Here is a 15457-nt window from a genome sequence, read left to right on the forward strand (position 1 = left end):
ATATCAGACTAATACCCCACATCCCAGATATTATACTGTTTCCAAATGTTTCTTGTTACCGTTATAGTTTACATGGTCAAATATTCCCAATTCCCCACCACGAAATGAATCTCTCTAAAAAGAACGACAACCACCAGAACTCTCCCAGGACTCTCCCAGGACTCTCCCAGACTCTCCCAGAAACAATTTGCCAATCACACATATTTTTTCACCGATGGGTCTAAAGATGAACGCGGTAATGTTGGCATTGGAGTTTTTTCACACAACCTAAACCATTCTGGATGATTACCCTCTTTCTTTTCAATATGCTCAGCTGAAATAACAGCAATCCAAGAAGCAGTTCAATATATTGTTGACAACGATATCAAACACGCAGTTATCTTTAGCGACTCAAAAAGCACTCTGGCAAAAATTTCCCGGTCATCTATATCTGCAAACAGTGATTACCTTTCATTACGTACCAGACAATTGATATACAGAGCCGTCGCAAAAGGGAAACAGCATACATTTTGCATGGATCCCTAGTCATTCCAATATCAAGGGTAATGATATAGCCAATACTTTAGCCAATATTAAAAGAAATCATCTACTTTCTAATCATCCTCAAGTAGACTATAGACGGTGTCAAGCATTATTGAAACATAATATTTAGATAGACTGGACCAATCAATATAGCGGGGACGGACAATTCAAAGCCAAACTTTACCTTTCCTCCGTACCACAACCTTACAAAACTCCATGGTTCAAGGATCTGGCTACTTGTTCTCGTAAAAAAATCGTCAATATGTGCAGAAATAGGAGCACTCATTCCATCAATAAAGCGCATCTCCACAAAATTAAGATAGTTGATGACGACCGCTGCGAATGTGGGGAAATACAGACTCTCCTACATATATTCTTTGTCTGTCCTGATAATTCTCATAATATACAAATACTTCATGCCTCTCTCAGCATCCCTCCTTCAACAATTCAGCCTCTTACCTTCCATGATATCGTTTTCAGACATATATCACCATCTAAAATACAAACCATATCCAAATTCTTGATTGCATCCAATATAAAGCTGTAGTGATTAAGATAGACTTAATACTTGTGCGCATGCAGTGCTTCGCCAATCATGACCTGATCGTAGTGTCCATACACGTAACCGTAGTGCATCTCCTCACATTAGTGCTTACACTCTATTGCAGTCGGACATTGCTTGTTAACTGACTTCAAATTATAGTTGAAATTTGTTTTAGCGCAAACCCTGGTGGGGTTTGGGTCCAACTCGGATCCACTTCAGTGTGGGCTCCACTTGTAGTAGCAACATGATCCTGCAACTCCTGGTTGGATAGCCCTGGCAGCTGAATCCATTAATGGAAAAAGAAGAAGAACCAATTATCATGGAATCTTTAGAACGAATTTCATATTGAAAAGATTTTTCTCCAATATAACTCTCCAATAACTTGAAAAATAAATACTCGAAATGCGAGAAAAGAGATTACCAAGGGAAGAGGAAGAAATAGTGCGGACTCGGTGCAGGCAATTTATAGTGAGTTTAATTGAATAGGATTCCAGAAATGTGAAATTAATGAAAAAAATTTTGCGAATAAGTGTCAAGAAAGCACTTATTCATAACAAAGAAGATCTGATAGACATTATGACTCAATTAAATAAAAGTTCTGAATTCATTGTGAAAGTAGACGATCAATGGCGACAAATTCATTTATTGGAATGGCAAGAAACCAAAAATACAAAAATATTTTGGTATGAAGTCCTGCATTTCTAAGATGTACAAGGGGTTTCAAGATTTCACGAATTGGCGACTTATGTGATCACTCTTTTAATATTGCCGCATTCCAACGCCGAAGTGTAGAGACTGTTTAGCAGTATGCATATAATAAAAAACAAGCAGAGAAACAGGATGGGGTTTAATCTTTCAACTGCTATATTAAAAGTACCCGGCGGAATGAAGATAGTGGGAAAATGTTGCAACGACTATGAAATCCCAAACACTATTGTGAAATTAATTGGCACCAAAGAGTGGTACCAATCGGAGACTAACGAAGATGGTACGGAAGAAAACGACTTATCTGAAGATGACTTGATAATTTAATTTCATATTTTTTTAAATAATATGTAATTTTAATGTTATTTCTCCAAAAATTTGCTAAAAATAAAGTTGGTGGAAAATTTTGTGATTTTTTAAAATGATGCGATTTTTGTTAGTGGTTTTAGAGGTCGCTTCTTGTGGGTAGCTTGATACTTTGTTGGCAACACTGATAACCATAAGCATAGACGAGAAGAAGAAAGTGGCATTGTGGTTTTACATATACACGTGTGTTAGTGTGTTGTTTTATCTGTTGAATATTCAAATAATTTGGTGTGTAGTGTGAAAGTAGAAAGTTTTACATGTCATGTGAAACTTCGGAATATTTTTAACTTTATTTATAAAATAGTTTTATCGTCTCTGACATGTGCTGTTTAGTAAACACCTATTTGAACACCGCTAACCTCACTAACAGTAAGTTATGCCTATTTTAATGTTAATATTTTGTTTATCTCATATATAATAATTTGTAGCCATTCCCTTACCCATGTCATATAATAGTTTTGTTCTTGACTGGGGCCAGCAAAGACTACCGTTCAAATAATTTGTACATGTATTTTAATACTTTTAAACTATTTATTTGTTAACATTCAAATTGTTTTTAACTTATGTACGCACGATCTAGTAAAAAATCAATGAAAAATTCTATATTTGTATATTTCATATTTGATGCTGCAACATTGCCTAGCCAATAAGATTGCTATGACAAAACATCCAAATTTAAAATTCAGTTGAAATTTTCAAAATTATCACTACATAATAGCGAATCCTGACTCATTGAATGAATAACTTAATCCTGAAGAAGCTATTATATAGTGAAACATGTTGTGTTTTTTGCAAAACTGTTTGGTGAAAATCTCACAATAAAGTGATTCTTGAATATGATAACTTCATAATACCAGCACCTTTTCACTGAATTTTGCTTTTCATTCCAGATCAGAAACATGGACAAATGTATGTTTAGGCCGATAAGAAGTCCTGGCTTTCCAGATGTGTCAGCTACTGATATGGGTTATGGATGAATTTTAGTGAACACATCCAGGAACACTCGCTGAATGCAGGTGAGGAATAGACGGTAAGATTCCAAAATTTTTCTTCGTGATTGTACTCAATACTTTCAGATAATACCAATTTCAAAGACACACATTCATTACTATTGGATTCCAATTAGCCACTTGCTGGCTAGTGTGTCGTATCTATAATTAGTTTTAATTAGGGTAGCAAATGGATCACGACTGCTTTGTAATTTATTTTCATATTTTATTTAGTATAACGATAAAATGATAGAATCTCAGTTTATAGGACTCCTGACAGTAACTTGAACATTTTTCTGGACAAATTAGAATTGCTACTTCATCATGTCTATAAGAAGGATGATTACTATATTATTTGTGGAGATGTAAACTTGAATTTTCTTGTTGATAATGCAAAAAAATCACTTGTTTAATAAACCTATTAGGGGAGTTTAACATAAGACATCATATTCAGGAGCCTACGAGAATCACTAGTAGAAGCAATACATGTTGTTTTGACGTACGATTGTTTTATCGTCCGTATTTGAGTTACACACAAGGCTTGCACTAAGTCTTGTGTCAAATAAAAGGAATGCGAAGATAGCACAGACAAGTGTTTATTTCAACTGTTCTCTACAAAGGTTCAACTTATACTGACTTAATTTTAAATTTACAATATCGAACTGAGTTTTGAGCAACTTACTATGGTAGGAGAATAATTCAGGGGTGGAGGCACCTCAAATCAAATCAAAATATACTTTATTGCCTGAAGAACATAATTCTCATTGACAAAGTCGTTTACAAAATAAAAGAACAAAATAACACAACAATCACCTTTAGATATATATCGATATGATAAATAGTGAGGTAGAAAAAGTGATAATAATTATAATTGGACTACGATAGACGCACATCTGAGTCAAAGGAAATTTGATACATTATCCTCGTACTAGTCAACAAAATATGAAATATAAGTACATGAAAATAATAAAAATGATCACAATTTTATATACATATATACACATATATACACATACATACATATACACATATACATACATACACATACACACACATATACATATATAACTCTAAAACACTTAACAACAACATGTGCAATTATACAATGCATGTACATAAAATATTAAAATTGTCACAATAAAAATTTGCTTGTACGAATATTAACAACAAAGAGGTGTAAATATAAAATGAAGTTCATATAAATATAAATAAAATATAAGTATCACTGAAACACATTAAATAATAATGTATAACAAAGTCGAATTTCACGCATTAAAAGTTCATACAGTAGAATTCATCTAATGAGTAGAAAGCATTCGTCAATAGAAGTTTTTTTACGGTACTTTTGAATTGTTTTTTGCTATCTAAAATTTTTATCTCATTTGGTAGGTGATTGAATAATTTTTTACCATTATAAAATATGGAATTTTTTATTTGTGTCGATGTTGGAATTGGTAAGGTTATATTTAGTGCTTGTCTTGTGTTGTATTGAGACAATTCATGAGGTTTGTTTTTAAATTTGCTATGCATGAGACATACTGATTCTAAGATAAAAATACAAGGTAATGTTAAGATTTTATGTTTTATAAAGAGTGGCTTGCAAGAATCCCGAATTTAGCTTTGCACATATACCTTACTGCTCGTTTTTGCAAAACAAAAATCATATTGAAGACATATCGACTACATGATCCCCAAAAACAGATTCCATATCTCAAATGTGAATCGATTAAAGCATAATACACACTTTTGCCATATCTACACCAAGTTCCCATGAAATGGTTCTTACAGCGAAACATCCTGATGCCAATTTTCTTCTGAGTTTTTCAATGTGACTTTCGAATTTCAATTTATCATCTATATATAAACCCAGGAATTTTGTTTCCGACATATAACTTATCACCTGATTTCCTATATGAAGTTCTTGAAGATTACATTTGAAAGTTAGGATGTTAGTTTTTGATATATTGAAAGACAACCTATTAGCATCACACCAATCTTTAACTTTTCTAATATCATTCTCAATCATTTGATGCAATTGTGTGCCATTTTTATCATGCCAAAGTATTGTGGTGTCATCTGCAAATTGAGTGAACTCTCCGGAAATATCAATTGAGGCTAGATCATTTATATAGACTAAGAAAAGGGTGGGTCCCAGAACTGATCCTTGAGGTACCCCCCATTTAATTTCTAATTTGTGTGATAAGTTGCCTTGAAGAAATACGCTTTGACTCCGTCCGGATAAATAAGACTCAAACCACTGGATTGCTACATCTCTAAACCCATATTTCTCTAATTTTTGCAACAGAATTTTGTGATTAACACAGTCGAAAGCCTTTGTCAGATCACAGAAAACTGCTGCTGCAACTTCCCTATCATTCAGATTCAGGTAAACGTTTTGAAGAAGGTTGAAAATTGCATCATTTGTTCCTTTCCCTCTTTGAAATCCGAATTGTGTAGAAATAATAGTGTTATGCTTATTCAGAAAGGCCATTATTCTTTTTTTCACGAGTTTCTCTATTATTTTTGAAAGTGTGGGTAACATTGAAATTGGTCTGAAATTTGCGGGATTATCAGTATCACCCCCCTTATGTATTGGAATTACTATTGCGTTTTTTAAACATGATGGAAAAACTCCTGTTGCAAATGAAACATTTACTGATTCAACTAGTACCATAATAGCCGAGTCGGGAAGATGTGAAAATATTTTTATAGATAAGTCATCCCACCCAGATGCATTTTTATTTTTAATTTCATTAAAAATTTGTTTCATCTCTACTGTATCCGTAGGCGTGAAAAAGAAAGATTCAGAAACAGAGATGTGATTTAAATAAATCAGTGGATCCTTTGAGGAAATAATCTGTTTGGAAACAGTTTCTGCAACTGAGCAATAATATTCATTGATATCGTTGCATTCTAAATTTGTTTTCACAGGAGCAGAGTTGGGTAGACATTTGAAAAGGTCCACCCCACAGATGAAAAGATTCACAGATGCCAACCTTTTCAGTTGCTACAGCTAGATGGAAATATTCATGAAAGAAATATTACATAACCAGACTTAATCCTTTGTGTAATATTAGAAAAACCCAAGAGAGCAAATACAATAGGGTCCTTCATAATTCTACTAATTTCAAATATTTCTCTAGATTTGTGATGGATTACGGAGCAATAGATAAGCTGGCCATTTATAAGCTTTTAAGGATTTTGAGGGATACAATCGTAGGTATAAAATCTAATTAAAATTCAAATGCTTAGAATTTCAAAGTACTAATCTTACGGCTTGGTATTTTATAACTCAATCCCGTTAAAAGGCGCAATATGATAAAAATAATAAAATGTGAATTTAATAAAAATTGTACTATCAATATAATAATTGAGATGAGACTCAACATTGCCGCCCCCCTTGAACTACTGAGTTCAAAAAAATGAGAGCATTAGGGAACCGCTAGTCTATCGGCAGTGGGCATGTTTTCTTGCTGCACCGCTTATATTCGCCGTTCTTGGTCCTCACGGTTGCAACTCGTATGACGCCATCCGGACCCGGATGTGTAGCTATGATGCGGCTAACGGCCCAGGCCAATGGTGGCAAATTGTCTTCATGCATGATAACCAGATCGCCAACTTGAAGTTCAGGTCCTTTGGTTTGACGGTGAAGACTGATGATATTGTTGAGATATTCATGATGCCATCGATTCCAGAAGTGCTGTTTCAGCTTCTGAGCGTGCTGCCAAGCAGAGAGGCGGTTTGCAGGAAGGTCCGCCAAATTTTCCTGTGGAAACGAAGTCAGTGGACCACCAATGAGGAAATGACCAGCGGTCAAGGAAGGAGATCGTTAGGGTCGGAAGACATGGCGGAAAGTGGCTGGGAATTTAATATCGCTTCTATTTCGACAACGTATGTCTCCAATTGATCGTAAGTTAATAGTGTGTCGCCAACAGATCGAATCAAATGTAACTTGAAAGATTTCACGGCGGCCTTCCAAAGCCCTCCGAAATGAGGTGCTCTGGGTGGTATAAAATGCCAAACTATACGTTCATGCTCAATAAACTTTTGCATAGCAGTTTTATGATCTGTGGATTCGAATAACTCTTGAAGCTCACGATTAGCTCCTACGAAATCAGCCGCGTTATCGGAGTGAATCTCTAGGGATTTTCCCCGTCGGGCAAAAAGACGCCTAAGGCTAGCTAAAAAGGCCTCTGTGGTGAAGTCACATACCAATTCTAAATGTACGGCCTTGGTGACCATGCATACATATATAGCTACATAAACCTTTATCTTGTTTCGATTGCGGTATCGCTTCTCTTTTATAAATAGAGGGCCACAGTAATCAATTCCTGTTTTCAGGAACGGTCGTGAAGCTAATACCCGAGCTTGAGGCAGAATGCCGGAGCCGTGATCAGCCAAGCGGGGTTTAGCACGAAAGCATCGTATACAACGATGAAGTACCTTGCGCACGGTATTACGACCGTTAACAATCCAATAGGTTTGACGAAGAGAATAGAGGGTAGCTTGGGTACCTGCGTGCTCGAGACGTTGATGTTCTTCGCGTATGAGTATATCTGTTACGTGATGAGAGCTGGGCAGCAATATAGGGTGCCGAGTTTTTTCTGGTAGCCCCGAGAGTTGGAGTCGCCCACCAACCCTGAGTAAGCCGACATCATCGAGATAGGGGTTGAGATAGGGGATTAGCCGGCTATTCGTGGAAATACTTTCGTTTCTCTTGAGGCAATTAATTTCTTTTGAGAATGTCGAGCACTGAATAAGCTTAATAATTAGCGTATGAGCCTCCGAGATATCCTTCAATGATAAGTTTTCGCGACGAGGCTGGTTTTTATTACGCGTGTTGAAAATAAATCGTAGAATATATGCCACTACGCGCTGTAATTTACCGAATGAGCTATATCGTTCCAGAATGCTTGCCCCCGTTGAATTTAAAGCAATATAAACAGTTATTTTTTCAGAGCTTGTTTTTAACTCGGGAATCTCGACTAATTGTAAAGCTCCTTCGGGCCACGCACTTGACTCTAGAGGCAGTCAAGAAGGGCCTTGTGACCATAAACCATTTCGAATGAATTCGCTAGGCAGCTGGCCACGAGATATGTAATCGGCGGGATTGTCTTGAGAAAAAAGGTGGCGCCAACGACAGCATGAAGTTTTCCGCTGAACGTCTGCTACGCGGTTGGCTACGAAAGTTTTGAGTCGATGAGAGGCTGTTTGCAGCCAATGTAGGGTAATTGTGGAATCTGACCACAGGTGAACCTCGTTAATAGGCATCAAAAGTGACTCTTGCACAGTACAATAAAGATTTGCCAACAAAGCTGCAGCGCACAGCTCTAAGCGAGGTAGACTTACCGTGCTGACGGGCGCTACGCGAGATTTAGAACATACGAGAGTAATTCGCACAATACCTTCGCTGTTTGTGGTGCGCAAATAAATACAAGCCCCGTAGGCCTTTTCACTCGCGTCACAGAATCCATTCATATGAATACTTACAACGTTCGGGCTAACGAGGCAACGAGGAAAGAGTAATTTTTCCAGGAGTGGAAGTTGTTTCTGATATGCGATCCACATATCATGTATGTTTTGAGGGACTGATTCATCCCAGGTAACCCCAGACTTCCAGCAAAGTTGGATAATTATTTTGGCATATACTATCACTGGGCCTAGCAAACCCAGTGGATCAAATAATTTAGCAATTTGGGAAAGGATACTTCGCTTGGTGTGTGATCCTTGCGCTACTATGTTTTACGCTGTAAAATAGCGTATATTTCGAGCATTCCACCGTATACCGAGAGTTTTGATGGAAGCTTCGAGGTCTAGAGACATATGTGTAGAAGTGGGATGCTCGGCACCATTGACAATAAGAGAGGGTTCGTTTGAGGCCCATTTGCGCAAGTTAAAACCTCCCTTCCCCAAAAGCTCGACGAGCTGATCACGCAAGCAGGACGCCTCCTCATGGGTGTTGGCACCAGTGAGGACGTCATCAACATAGAAGTCCCTAGTCAGAACGACAGCCGCCAAAGGTATAGATGACCTTCCTGTGCTAGCTGGTACAATGATCGAACAGCCAAATGAGATGCACAAGCTGTACCTTAAGTAAGAGTATTGAGGACATATGTGTTAATGACAGCCCGTGGATGGTCCCGATGGACAATTTTTTGATAACGAGTGTCAATTGGGTCGACCAGAATTTGCCTATACATCTTTTCGATGTCAGCGGTAAATGCATATATGTGAGACCGAAAACGAGTCAAGATAACAAACAAGTCATCCTGCAGCTTGGGACCAACCATTAAGGTATCATTTAGTGAGATACCGGTTGAAGACTTTGCTGATCCATCGAACACGACACGAATCTTGGTGGTGACATTATCTTGCTTAAGCACGGCGTGATGGGAAGGTAAAAACCGACACTATTGTTCTCATGCTCCGGGATTATCGACATATGATTGAGATTCTTGTATTCAGCTAAAAACGCTAAATAGTCACGCTGCAGCTCAGGGTTCCTAGAAAACTTGTTTTCTAATATATGGAGGCGCCTGAGAGCAGCTGAATAAGATGTACCCAAATTTTCAATTTGGTTGTTGAAAGGTAATCTTACTACATATCTTCCGGAATCATTCCGCGAAGTGTGAAGTTTGTAATGCTCCTCGCAAGCTTCTTCTTCTGGAGAAAGGGCCTTAGACGAGGGCAGCTCTTCAATTTCCCAGAACCGAGTAAGTTCTTGCTGAGACGATGGTGAATGAAGGCCGAGATGGCAAACGATGCTTCGAGATGAGGGTTGATTTCTCAATTCCCCTGCTATAATCCACCCCAGCAGTGTTTTTTTATAGCACAGCGTTTGGGTGATTTTTCAGAGATATCTGACCTATGCTCAGAAGCTTATAGAAAAGCTTTACTCCGATCAAAGCGTCTACTGGCGTCGCCTTGTAGAATTCGGGATCTGCCAGATGAATGTTTTTTTGGAATTTCGATGGAAGAAGGATCAATAGTGATAGATGGCATAGCAGCGCTGATTTGAGGCACAATAAGAAATTCGATTGTCTTTTGAAATTTGTTGTGACGAGATTTTATAATTGCTGTAGTAGCCTGGTTTACGGTAGTTGATGTATTATCAAGACCTGAGACTGCGATTGTTACTGTTTGCAATCTAAATTCAAGAACATTGCGACGCTCTCAGTAATGAAGTGAGCCTGAGAGCCTGCGTCAAGAAAGACTCTGCATGTTTTACTTTACCATGCATGTTAACTATATCAATAAGCGCTGTGGCTAGAACAGCTTCCGAAGCAACGCGAGTGTGTAAAGTTAAAGTGGAAGATGCAGCCGCTGTCGACAATGAAGTTTCAGGAGCTGCTGGCTTGTTGTTATCGAAATGTAATAGAGTGTGATGTTTCCGATTGCAAGTGCGGCAGTTACTAGAGGAACATTGAGCTGATCGATGACCTTTGCGAAGACAGTTATTGCACCAATTGCTCGTTTTGGCAATTTCATGGCGCTGTTTTGGCGTAAGTGTAAGAAATTCAGGGCAATAGTATATCCAATGATCACCTTTACAATGAAGGCATCTATTTGGCGAAGTAGCAGCCATGTAGACCTTCTGAGGGCGTGAGTCCGCCTTTTGGTAAACAATCTTACCCCTTTCTCGAGATATATGCGTGTTTGACTAACGGTGCTTGATTATGAGATTTAGTACCCTCCAGCCGAGCGTGCCGGTTGAGAAATGTGAGCATCTGCGAAAGTGTTGGGTTAGGAATGTCAATGCTGTGATCTTGCCAACGTTCTTGGAGACGCTCGCCAAGCTTTCTTCGAAATACTAAAACTAAAATTGAATTCCACTGATCGATGGGTTCTCCCAACGTCTGAAGAACCCGAATATTTGTTTGGATGCCATCTACGAATTCTCGCATTGAAAATTCTTTCGATATACTAGGTAAGTCTAGTAGTGTATTTATATGGCTATCGCGAATGAATTTTGGATCATCGTATTGCTCTTTCAGTAAATTCCAAGCTATGAGATAGTTTTGAGCCAACAAGTCCATAGATGATATCGCTCGAGCGGCATCTTTGCGTAAACAGCCTTTAAGATAAAATAACTTATGAACAGGCGGGATACTAGGTTCTTCATGGATTAAAGAAGTAAACAAGTTACGGAAATCCAACCATGTATTAATGGATCCATCAAATGTAGGAAGACCAATGGTTGGTAGGTTTGCGCTAAGTTGCGAACTTGGGATAACAGAAGCAAACTGCTGTTGCTGTGTAATTGATTGCTGAGGCTGATCTGCGCTTACTGACGCAGGGTTGACATTGGATAGTAATGAAACGGTACTAGTGAGTGCTGAATCGACATTAACCTGAGTGTCAGGGTTGGCAATATTGTTAGTTTGGCTATCTATAATGGAATTGTGGGATTCCGGATCAGAAACAAATTCCGTACTCGTGGGTATTACCGATACGTTTGTTTTTGTAGGAGTTGCTGTGACAGTAGTTTCAAGCAATCGGTTAGATAAAAGGTTTGTAGCAATTGAATAAGTTTCAAAATATAGATCTTCGAATTCATCTCCATACTCGTGATGCTCATCGCTAAGCTCACAGAGCGATTCGAGCTCTGATTGAGCGCTTTCAAATTTTTCGCGAGTTGTTTCAATTTCCTTGTATCTCTTTTCCAGAGCGGGAAAATCCCTAGATGGATCAAATGCTTTAAGAAAATTTGAATACCTGGTTAACGATCGTTTAGCACCTGCGCGTTTGTTTTTCAAGGCTTTGATTTGTTTCGCTGCCATTTTAATACAATTACTGAAATCTTATTATGGTATATAACAATACGGTACGAAATAGATGCGATAAAGTAAAAGGGAGTTATGGAAAAAAGTATATTTCAGGTGGTACCAACTGACTTACCTGCACGCTGAATATGGATCTCCTGATACTGTTGTCCAACTGTAATTGAACTAGACTCGGCAAGATTATAATTGACTATTGGAACCGGGAACTGGAGTTCTGCTTCTGACGACAAACTCGTCGGAGTGTCAGCAAATGAATGATGATTGATGAAAATTGCAATAATTTTCTTCAAGTTGTCGATGAACACTGGATGGTTTTTTCGACTCTGATATGTTGCGCGAACCTGCGGCTTTCGATGAATGACACACAAATGAATATGGTTGATCACTGTGCAATTACAGCGAAGTTGCGATGAATAAAGCTTACTGCTTTCCAGATTATAGAAACAACACTGATTATTTTTACACTAATCTTGGCTCGAAGGACCAATGTTTTGACGTACGATTGTTTTATCGTCCGTATTTGAGTTACACACAAGGCTTGCACTAAGTCTTGTGTCAAATAAAAGGAATGCGAAGATAGCACAGACAAGTGTTTATTTCAACTGTTCTCTACAAAGGTTCAACTTATACTGACTTAATTTTAAATTTACAATATCGAACTGAGTTTTGAGCAACTTACTATGGTAGGAGAATAATTCAGGGGTGGAGGCACCTCATTGGGTAGACATTTGAAAAGGCCCACCCCACAGATGAAAAGATTCACAGATGCCAACCTTTTCAGTTGCTACAGCTAGATGGAAATATTCATGAAAGAAATATTACAGAACCAGACTTAATCCTTTGTGTAATATTAGAAAAACCCAAGAGAGCAAATACAATAGGGTCCTTTCATAATTCTACCAATTTCAAATATTTCTCTAGATTTGTGATGGATTACGGAGCAATAGATAAGCTGGCCATTTATAAGCTTTTAAGGATTTTGAGGGATACAATCGTAGGTATAAAATCTAATTAAAATTCAAATGCTTAGAATTTCAAAGTACTAATCTTACGGCTTGGTATTTTATAACTCAATCCCGTTAAAAGGCGCAATATGATAAAAATAATAAAATGTGAATTTAATAAAAATTGTACTATCAATATAATAATTGAGATGAGACTCAACACATGTATAGACAATATTTTTTCGAACATTGAGGTCAAAAATGTTGATGTACATAGTCTTTTCTATCTGACCATACTTATCAAATATGTACTTTCTACGTAATAAATTCTGAGATCCGAAATACTGAATACAAATATAATAGATCTTACAGTGAATCAAATATTGAAACTTTCTTAACTTATATATCTCGTGAAAGTTGGGCTGAAGTTTACACAGCAAATACCTTTGACGAAAGATTCTCTTCATTTTATGATACATTTTTATATCATTACAATTGTGCATTTCCAATCAGAAAAACAAAAACAAAACCAACCAAAAAACGGTGGTACACCCCAGAAATTAAAGTAATGCATGACCAACTGTGTGAAATGGAAAGACAAAAAAAGAACTCAAACTGTCCCCAAGATATCGAAACATGTAAAAAAGCATACACCAGCCATGTGAAACAATTTCAGAAACATAAACACGATGTACGATTACTCAAATCAAACAACAGAATGAGGGAAAGTTGGAAAATTATTAAAGAAAATAAGAATAATAAGGTGAACCCTTCTATATGTGTAAAAAACGACAATGGTGAACTGATAACAGATCCACTGGAAAAAAGCAACTACAATGATTATTTTATAGATTCCTTTCAAAATTGTCCTAAACCAAATCTTGATCAACATTTCGATAATTTCATAAAAGTTTTTTTTCTAACTCCTGTAACACCTGAAGAAGTTCAGGAAATCATCTCAAAAACAACATCTAAACCTGCAGCAGGAATGGATGGCATAAATGGTAAGGTCCTGAAGGCTGCTAGTAAACTTATTGCCCAGCCATTAGGTGAACTAATAAATGATTCATTCACGTCTGGAATATTTCCTACCATCAAAGAGTCTAAATGCATTCCAGTTTATAAGAACAAAGGTTCTATAAACGAAATGAAAAATTATAGATCTATCTGCATACAAAATCAAATTGCAAAAGTTTTCGAGACATCATACTCCACACGATTGACACTTTATTGGAGAACTTCCAACTAATGCCATCCATTCAGAACGGATTTTGAAAAAATAAATCAACTAATACTGCAATTTATGACTGTTTGGAATTCATTTATAGAGCATTAAATGAAATAAAAAATGTCGTTGGTCTATTCTATGATCTAAGCCTGGCATTTGATACTATAGACCATAACTTATTAAGACTCAAACTAGAAGCTATAGGAGTTCAAGGTGTTGCTCTAAACTGGGCAACTTCTTACTTGGACAATCGAAAACCTGTTGTACTAGATTCCATAAAATCAAAGACAAGAGAAAGTTATCATAAAGGTGTACCTCAAGGCTCCATTCTGGGACCTCTTTTCTTTATAATATTCACGAGCGACATAAAGAACACCTGTGTTGCTGCAGTAAAAATGGACTAGCACTAAACACCGCTAAGATCTATCATATTCGATTCTTACCAAAAAATATGAATCCTGATAATGATCTCTACTTAACAGTTGATGGAAAATCGATAGAAAGCAAAGAGAGTATGAAGTTCTTAGGTGTTGTGCTTGATAGGAAACTTTCATGAGAAAACCATATCACCACTTTATGTTCAAAACTCAGCACAATCACATACATTATTAGGAATCTGAGGGATACAGTATCAGCTGATGTACTGAGAATTCTTTATTTCGGACTGGCACAGTCAGCTATGCAATATGGAATAATATTTTGGGGATCCTCAACTCACATACTAGGGGCTTTTCGTTCTCAGAAAAAAATCATCAGAGCTATGAATAAAACTCACCCTTCAGAATCTTGTAAGCCACTATTCCGAAATTCTAAAATACTAACGTTACCTTGTCTCTACATCTTGAACTTGATATTGTTTATAAAGGACAATGAAAATACGTTTCTGAAAAATGATCAAATATATGCACATGATACAAGGAATAAGGAAAATATTCATCTGTCCTTTTCTAGGCTTCTCATTGGTCAAAATTCCCCAAAATATGTTGGTGTAAAATGTTTCAATAAGATGAAAAATCTAATAGATATGAGTGGTAGCAAGTCAGCAGTTAGGACTAGAATATCAACATATCACAGCGAAAAAGCTTTCTATAGCGTAGAAGAGTTTCTGGGCTCCTGATTATATTTTAAAATTATAATTGTACAAACCTCAACTGAATTCGTTGTGTAATTGTTATAATTGTACATTCTTATTATACTCTTTTTTATATATTTATATCACTAAATAGTGTCCCGTTGCTTCAGTTGTACCATATTCCCACTTTATAATCCCTTTGTCCATCCCTATTTTATATATATATATATATATATATATATATATATATATATATATATATATATATATATATATATATATATATATATATATATATATTACC

At 36.8% G+C, this 15457-nt stretch overlaps 1 long non-coding RNA gene across 2 annotated transcripts in view; it reads left to right on the forward strand.

Annotated features, from left to right (window-relative positions):
• The first annotated feature begins 2293 nt into the window (after nucleotides 1-2293).
• LOC111514791 (uncharacterized) overlaps nucleotides 2294-15457 on the forward strand; it is a 21902-nt gene continuing 8738 nt past the window's right edge. Inside the window, exons 1-2 of one of the 2 annotated variants that reach the window (XR_002723433.2) lie at nucleotides 2294-2506; nucleotides 3028-3167. This is a non-coding gene — a long non-coding RNA (uncharacterized lncRNA). The remainder of the gene's footprint in view (nucleotides 2507-3027; nucleotides 3168-15457) is intronic. The other variant, XR_012468085.1, reaches the window with a different exon arrangement.

This window comes from Leptinotarsa decemlineata, unplaced genomic scaffold (assembly GCF_025532065.1).
Source record: "Leptinotarsa decemlineata unplaced genomic scaffold, Ldec_3_MD MMD2_tig00026374_RagTag_RagTag, whole genome shotgun sequence".
In the NCBI taxonomy this organism is placed as follows: Eukaryota; Metazoa; Arthropoda; class Insecta; order Coleoptera; family Chrysomelidae; genus Leptinotarsa; species Leptinotarsa decemlineata.